The sequence below is a fragment of the Indicator indicator genome, chromosome 18 (genome assembly GCF_027791375.1).
Source record: "Indicator indicator isolate 239-I01 chromosome 18, UM_Iind_1.1, whole genome shotgun sequence".
Classification (NCBI taxonomy): domain Eukaryota; kingdom Metazoa; phylum Chordata; class Aves; order Piciformes; family Indicatoridae; genus Indicator; species Indicator indicator.
The window spans coordinates 12,339,596-12,348,815 of record NC_072027.1 but is presented as its reverse complement, the minus strand read 5'-3'; positions in this window follow the sequence as shown (position 1 = coordinate 12,348,815).

The window sequence follows — 9,220 nt, the reverse complement described above, 5'->3', positions numbered from 1 at the left end:
TAAACAGGCATTCTACTGGACACTTAGTGAAATAGAATCCTAGAATCATTTTGGCTGGAAAGGACCTTTATGATTATTGAGTGCTACCATTAGCCCAGCACTGCCAGGTCACTGTTAAACCATGGCCCCCAGCACAGCTTTGAAACCTCTCTAGGGACAGGGACACTCTACCACTGCCCTTGGGTAGCCTGAGTCAGGCCATGAAAACCCTTTTGGGGGAAAAATTGTTTCTCATGTCCAACCCAACCCTCCCCTGACACAATTTCAGGCCACTTGCTCTTTGTTCTGTCATTTGATCCTTGGGAGAAGAGACCAAGCCTCGCTTCACTTTGGCCTTCTTTCAGGGAGTTGTAGAAAGCCACAAGGTCTCCCTCAGCCTCCTCTTCTCCTGACTAAACAACCCCAGCTGTCTCAGCTGCTCCTCACCAGACCTGTTCTTCAGACCCTTCAGCAGCTTCATTGCTGTTCTCTGGACCTGCTCCAGCTCCTCAATGTCCTTGGAGTGAGGGGCTCAAAACCGGACCCATGATTCAAGGTGCAGCCTCACCAGTGCGCAGTATGGAGGAACAATCACACTTACCTCAAGACAAGGTGCAAGGTGGGAATCACAGAATCATAAAATGTTTTGGGTTAGAGGGAACACTTGAAGGTCATCTAGTCCACGCTAACAGGATTTATGGGAAGACATTGTTTGGTGGCCATGGTGATGTTGGGTTGAGGGTTGGATTTGGTGATCTTAGATGTCTTTTCCAACCTTAATGATTCTGTGACTTTATGAAAAAGGAGGAATGTACCATAGTGAGAACAGATGGCTCCACAATTTGCTTTTAAGCAATTCACAGATGTATTCAAATAAACTCCATTACCATGGCACATACAATACAGCAATAAAAATCTGCTGCTTCCAGGAGATGAGTGGCCCAGCTCTGGGATTAGCAGGCATGTGGCACAGAGGTGTTTCACCTCTGATGGTGCCCAATCAAGTCCCAGCCATGAGATACCAGAGCCAGCATTTCCCTCCCTGTGTCACCTAATATTTATAACAGCAGGGATGGTAACAACATCTGCTGGGGACAATAGCAACAATTAATTATCACACAGGGAAGGTGAAATACTGAGGGAGTCTCTTAGACATAAACAACTCCAGCTCATCAGGATTAACTGCCAAGTGAGTAATTGTTGAGTATTTTGGTAGTTCCTGTGTCCAGACTCTTGTAATTGCAACATCTAAGGTTAGGGATGTTCCTGTATATGTCAGGTTGTCTTCTCTATATGCCACTTCTGACAGTATCTAATTATTCTCCTGTTTTGGATGATGCTCCATGATAAATTGTGATTAATGGTCTAGAAGGAACAGCTGAGGGAGCTGGGGTCGTTTAGTCTAGAGAAGAGGAGGCTGAGGGAGATGTTATTGCTGTCTACAGCTACCTGAAAGGAGTTTGGAGTGAGGCTGGTGTTGGTCTCTTCACCCAAGTAACCAGTGACAGGACAAGAGGAAAAGGGTTTAAGTTGTGCCAGAGAAGGTTTAGGTTAGGCATTAGGAAAATCTTCTTTACTTAGAGAGTGGTGAGGTGTTGGAACAGGCTGCCCAGGGGGGTGGTGGAGTCGCCATCCCTGGAGGTGTTCAAGAAGCTGTAGATGTGGTGCTTCAGGACATGGTTTAGTAGTCATGGTCAATGTGTTGTGGTTGCACTCAGTGATCTTAAAGATCTTGTCCAACCTTTGTGATTCTATGAAATGCCTGTCTGCTGATCCCTTTCTTACCTCAGTATCACTTAAAATCTGGGAGTAAATTACACACTGATAGCAAGATCTGTACTCAACTGGTGCTTCTAGTAGGTGGGCAGCTTTCCTGGTGTTAATGCAGCAGAACTACAGTTCCTAAATTAGTCAGATAATCAGATTTCTGATATTTGTCAGGTTACTCCATGGAGCATTTGGGCTTTTCCTTACATAGAGGCTTTAAAGATGTGCTTTTAATTAGAATAGTCCACTTAATATTCTTCTGAGGAGTTTCAAGGTGTTCTTGTGAGCTCAAAGTTCAGAGGCTGCTGCAGTCTGAAATTCTCGTTTCACAGCCATCCTTTCATTCAGAGGTAGCTCAGCATAGGGCTGGTGAGCACAGCAGAGGATGCACCTCTGAGACTCTCTGGACTAAATGTGCAGAGTCACTGCCCAATGCTGGCTTCACTGTTGGGGGGATGGTTCCAGGGAGCTGCTGCTACTGCTCAATGAGCTGCCTGTGCCCATAAATCCTGCCTTTGCACATTAGGCTGCTATTTAAAGTTGCAGTGTCATTAACCTATTTCTAAAGATGCAGGGAAATTATTTGCCAAAATGTGCCCCTCTCTAGGCATGAAAGGGAGGAAGAGTGCAGACAGCACAGGAGAAGAAACAGAGGACATACTGAGCCTTCAGTGGTCTCTCCTCAGTGACATTTCTTCCCTGCTCCCACCTCCAGAACTCTTCTGTGCAAACATACCACTTACAAAAAAAGATCATAGATTCATAGAATGGTTTGGGTTGGAAGGGACCTCAGAGATCATCTAGTTCCAACCCCCCTGCCATGGGCAGGACACCTTCCAGCAGACCAGGTTGCTCAAGGCCACATCTAGTCTGGCTGTGAACACCTGCAGAAAAGGGGTGTTCAAGATGTCATGCAATTTGTTAAGGGTCTATATGTGAAACTGGAAAAATGTTGTCAGAGCTTTCTCTCCATGGCTTAGGAAGAATTAAGGTTCAGTTCTTCTCTAGTTCTTCCTCTTTAGTTTTCACTTGATAATCTTAAAGGTCCTTTCCAATCTAAGTGATTCTGTGATTCTGAGTCCACGAATAAATGCTTAAAACACCATTGCCAAGAACTCTGCTAGTGCCATTTACCCAAAACTCCAATCAGCCTTCCAAAATGACTAGTAATTAAGTATCTGATAGTGCTGGACAAGAATAATGAGCACCAGAGATAGTGTCACCTGGCATTTTTTAAGTGTGTGTGTTACTTTTTTCCCCTTAGCTCTGTGGCAGAACACATCCAAAGAGAAATCAGTCCATCAGGTACTCTCTAATGAAAAAAAAATTACAATTCAAATAATTGGACATAGAGACAATAGTAATAACCCCCCCCCCCAAATCACTACCAACCCACCACTACCAAATTCTGCTATGCAGAGCTGTCAGCATTTCCAGCATCAAAACTAAAAGTGAGACAGAAACACAGACGGTCCTTATTCAGCCAAAACTGTAGGCTGGAAACAAATCTGAGTGCTAAGAAATACAGTAAGTAAGTTTGAGTCACTCTCTGTGTAGGATTTCCTGCCTCCACTCAGTTTACCTTCAGTAACTGCAAGTTTACACACAGTTGTAAGTTAAGGTAACACATTGGAGTTGGCCAGCTTGATTTGCTTCTCTACAGGAGAATGAACCTCACATGAAACTACTACTTTGGGGCACACAAACCAGTTGTCAGTTTGGCTCAGGTTGCCCAGGGAGGTTGTGGATGCTTCCTCCTTGGAGGGGTTCAAGGCCAGGTTGGATGAGGCCTTGAGCAACCTGGGCTAGTGGAAGGTGTCCCTGCCCATGGCAGGGGGTTGGAACTAAACGACCTTTGAGCTCCCTTCCAACCCAAACCATTCTATGAATCTGTGAATTTCTAAGTGCAGCCACGATGTGGACACAGCCTCAGAAACTGGGAAAATTTGGGTTTGTTTTCTGCATTTCCTAATTGCAAACAAAAAATAAAAACTTTGCCACTGCCAGTGAAATAAAACATCAGAAAGAAACAAAGTGATCTTAGCCAAACATGTTTCCTTGCACTAACTAAAGCCTTTTCCTGATGTGATTCTTTTACCAGGGCACCTGGAGTTTGAATTTCTAGATAATAACCTGCTTCTTCCGAAGGAACAATGCCACACCTGTCATACAGCTCCAGACTGAAATCCAAGAGCAGGGCAGGGTGTCTGGGCAGATGAAAAGTGGTTAACCACAAAGTCTGGACAGCTGCTGGGTTGCTGCAGGCTTCATATGAATCTGAATCCACCTGGGGTGACTGAATCAAATACTTAAAAAATGTAAAGCTTTTCTGCCTCTTCCAAACACTGGTTGGGCTAATGGAAGGCACTGCCTACAGAGCTTGCCTTAAAAATGTCAAATGAAGACAATCCCAATGTTTTCTTTCATCTGGGCTGCATCAAAAGCTGCGTGACCAGCAGGTTGGAAGAGGTGATTCTGCCCCTCGGCTCTGGTGAGACCTCGCCTGGAGTACTGTGTCCAGCTCTGGAGTCCTCAACACAAGAAGGACATGGACCTGCTGGAGCAGGTCCAGAGGAGGGCTAAGAAGGAGCAACAGGCAAAAATTGGAACCCAGGAGGTTCCATCTGAAGATGAGGAGAAATGTCTTTGGCGTGAGGGTGCTGGAGCCCTGGAGCAGGCTGCCCAGAGAGGTTTTGGATTCTCCTTCTCTGCAGAGCTTCCAAAGCCACCTGGACACTGTGATCCTTGGCAAGCTGCTGTGGGTGTCCCTGAGTTGTTTTGGGTGATCTCCAGAGGTTCCTTCTAACCCCTACCATTCTATGATGATCTGTGATGTTGGGACCAACACCCTGTTTCTGGGAATGGGTATCACTGGTGTAGCGTTGCTATGGGAGTGTGGTGTTGTCCTGACTGTACTCTCATTGAGTGCCTGCTGGGTGACTGCTCTGCTCCAGCCTAGATATCTGCCCTATTTTTAGCTCCTCAGCTCACATTTCAGCCACTGCCAAGTACCTCTGTGTGTCAACAGACCCTGATGGAGGGTGAGGCACGTCGACGTAGTGGGGACGTCACTGGTGTGTGCAGTTTGTGGCAGCTTACATCATTAAATATCTCACTGCCATGGATTAAATTGATTTAGACAACATTCTGATGGGTTTTTCTCTCCTGGGCAGTCAGCCAGCAGCCCCCAGCCTAGAAGGGAGCCTCATCAGCAAGCAGCAGAACTGTGGGCTGATGGTACCGTCTGAACCCCAGTGGGGTGAGAAAGGAAGGCTGTCACTCACACTATGTGTGTGTCTGTGTCACACAAAAGATCACAACTTTTAGTAGTTTTGTGGATAGGCTAGATGGAGAAATTGGGGCTGATCCCCTGTCTGGTGCCCAGCCACAGCCCTTTGCCTTCCTGAGATGGTGGTAAGTCTTGGATGTGACCTCCTGGATCTGTCAACAGTAGGAGTGCATGTGCCAAGGGGAAGGGGATGATGAGGAGTGGCTGTAGTCTTAACCCTTAGAATTTTATGACTTCTATGCTTTGAGGTGACAGAGGTCAGGGTTGCTGCAGCACCCTAAGTGCTGCTGCTTCTTCTCATTGTGGGAACCAGTTCACAGAATGCCTTTGAAAGACTCGTGCTGATTCATGGAATCACAGAATTGTTTTGGTTGGAAGAGAGCTTTAAGATCACAAAGCCCAACTGTTAACCTAGCACTGCAAGGTCACTGCTAAACCATGTCCCTCAGCACCACATCTACACAGCTTTGAAACCCCTCCAGGGATGGGGACTCCACCACTGCCCTGGACAGCCTGGGCCAGGCCTTTACAAGCTTTTTGGGGGAGAAATTGTTCCTCATGTCCAACCTCAACTTCCCCTGGCACAATTTAAGGTCATTTCCTCTTGTCCTGTCACTTGTTACTTGGCAGAAGACTCCAACAACCACCTGGCTCCAACCTTTTTTCAGGGGGTAGTAGAGAGCAAGAAAATCTACGTCTTTAAAATTGTGGGTCTTCTTCCTCCCTGGTCTCTTTCCAACATTTCTTTCACTGCAAATTCTTGAGATAACGCAACTGGTGAACACAGCTCCAGAGCAACCTTTAGTAGCACAGAGAGGTGGAATTTTCTGAGAACTGTGCTCTATGTGGTATGATTCCTACCAGAGTTTGGGGCAACACGATACTCCAGATGCCCTCAGCTGAAGAGATTGCAAAGCCCATGTCTATTTGTATATCCCAGAATAGCACCATGAACCATATGTTAGGTGACATGCAATGGCTATTTACAGCAGCCCCAAAAAATAGCCTGTGACGGATACCAGGTAGGACTTATTTTAAGCCCATCTTCATTTGGATGTTTGGCTGGCAGGAAGGAATTGCAAGACATGGCACTGTAAACAGAGCCCTCAGAGAGATACTGTCATGGCAGATATGCAGTACCTAGGCACTCCCTAGATAATAGAAAAAGAGGATGCTTCATCTGCCAGTCAAGGATTTACCTGTCAAGCTCTCCAGAAGATGTTTGGGGAACTTCTGGAGGCTGCAGATTGACTAAGGCACAGATCAAGTGAACCACTGACTGAAGGTAGAATCATAGAATTATTAAGGTTGGAAAAGACCTCTAAGATCATCAAGACCAATCTTCAACCCAACACCATCATGCCCACTAAACTATGCCCCAAACTGCCACATCTACAGAGTTTCTGAACACCACCAGGGATGCAGACTCCACCAGCTCCCTGGGCAGCCTGTTCCAGTGTCCAACCACTCTTTCAGGAAAGAATTTTCTCCTAATATCCACCCTAAACCTCCCCTGGCACAATTTCAAGTCATTTCCTTTCATCCTTTTGCCTGTTCTTCGGGAGAAGAGACTGGCCTTCACCTGGATCCAGTCTCTTTTCAGGGAGTTGTAGAGAGCAATGAGGTTTCTCTTCAGACTCCTTTTATCCAGGCTAACCCCAGTTCCCTCAGCTGCTCCTCACAGACCTGCGCCCCTTAGCCTTAATCAATTTGTTGCTCTTCTCTGGACTTCTTCCAGCACCCCAATGTCCTTCTTGAAGTGAGAGCACCAAAACTGAACCCTGCACACTGTGGGACACCATGAAACAAACCCAGTTTTGAAGTTGAGACAAATCTGTGTGCTCTGGGCATGCTTCCTAAGCATCCATAGGGAATAGCAGCAAAGTTTTCTGCCTCTAGTTTGGATCTAGGAGTAGGTATTTGTTTGTCAGGCAAGGGAACGTGGCACAGAAGAGTCAATGAAAGCCAACAAGGCACTTTACTGGGCTACAGCACCATGTCAATGTCCTCCCCAGGACCAAGTCACACATATCAGTGACCGAACAACCGTTCTGTGGGTGGAGGCTCTAAAATCCATACCAGAGAGGACATCAAAAGTAACTAAACTTATGTCTGTTCTTTCTTTAGTGCCTTACACTGGCCTGGGGAATGGACAGAAATGCAGCTGAAGGATGTGCTTTCAGTCAGGCTGCACAGAATTTCAGACATTGGTTTATTCCTATTCTTTGTTTCTTTTTTATTTTTTTCATTTTTTCCCCTCTAATTTTTTTCACATCTTCTCCTTCCTTCCCTGTGTATTTTACACACCAGCACAGGGAGACTTCATGTCCCACCTAATGTTCCAACTGAACATAAACAACAAAGAAATTAAGACTCATCTTTAGAGTATCATTTGTCTTTAGATCCCTCCTCTGAGGTGAATTGTCACTCTCCAAAAGCAATTGTTTCAAGGTGAGCAGACAACCAACTGGTTTATTCTGAACTCTCACCTGAACATATCACTGCTACGCTGAAGGCTGGAAATGTCAACCAAGGTCTGATCTTGGTGGGCATATCTGTATTGGAGATTGGATCCAGATAATGATAGAATCACAGGCTGGTTTGGCTTGGAAAAGACCTGAAAGACTTTCTAGTTCCAACCACCTGCCATAGTCAGGGACACCTCCTACTAGAACAGGTTGCTCAGAGCCCCAGACAACTTGACCTGGAATGGTTTCAGGTTTGAGGCATCCATTGGCTTCTCTGGGCAACCTGGGTCAGTGTCTCATCACTCTCGGTGTAAAGCATTTCTTCTCTCCAGTCCAAATCTCTCTCTTTTAGTTTGAAACCATCACACCTTGTCCTGTAGCCACACTCCCTGATAAAAACTGCATCCCCATCTTTCTAATTTACCCCTTGAAGTACTGAAAGGCCACCAGAAGGTCTCCCGGGAACCTTCTCTTCTCCATGCTGAACAACCCAACTCTCTTAGCCTTTCTCTCCATCTTCCTTTGCAGGGGCAGCATCCCTCATGAGGTCCCAGGACCATGTCCTAGCCCAGAGTCAGTGAGTTGCCACACAGCTGGTCTCTGAATACTACAAAACATGTCCCATTTAACACCTGGCTACTTGGACCCTCTTCTGGTAGAAATACAGGGCATTCTGTAATTCCACAGACCAGATCATTGGTTTAGAGGCCAAGTGTTGTGTTCTACAAAAGGATCTATGAAGTCCACATGCAGGGACCCAGGCTCTGACTTTACTTTTCCATCAGCTGGCCCAATGACTCTGTCATCCATTGGCTTCAGTGATGTGAAAAATGAAGGCAAAAAAAATGAGGAAATGGGGTGATGTTCTTCCTCAGTGTTCATCCTGCCGTGATGTTCATCACTCTCCATGCAGAGCTGGTTTTGTCCCTTGGCTCAAGGACACCCGAGGTGAAAGCCTTGGTTATTGCTCTGTCATTAGCACTGTGATGCAATTCCCAGCCCATCGGCAGCTGTGTCGGCTCTGTATCACTCCACACGCTGCCAGGAATCACAAACGCGCTGGGCTGAGGCCTCTCGACAGCTTCTGGGGCAAGAGCCCTTCCTGCCTTGAAATGCTGAATTTCTCTGCCATGTGTTTGCTGCCTCACTGAAAGGAGCAGAGACGTCACTACAGGGCTGGGAATTTGGGAATGTGCTGTTCATAACACGTTACCTTGCTGAATTTTAGGCAGGTTTTATCTGGGAATAAAAAGCATTCCCTAGCATTAATTTTCAAAAAATCCATGAACGTTAGTACTAGAATTACCAAAATCCATGAATGTAAGAGACGTACCAGAATTATCATGGAATCATGAAATGGTTTGGGTTGGAAGGGACCTTAAAGATACCTAGTTCCAATCCCCTGCCATGGGCAAGGACACCTCCTACTAGATCAAGGTTATGTTCATTTGCATGATGAGCCAGTTCCTTCTGCTTGCCTCCCAGAACACTCCACTCAGCCAGCAGTGTGCTCAGGTGGCCAAGAAGGATGACAGCATCCTGGCCTGGATCAGGAACAGTGTGACCAGCAAGACCAGGGTAGTGATTGTGCCTCTGTACTCTGTCCTGGGGAGACCACACCAGTTATGGGTTTGGTTTTGAGTTTCTCACTCCAAGGACATTGAGGGGCTGGAGTGTGTCTAGAAAAGGGAAACAAAGCTGGCAAAGGGTCTGGAGA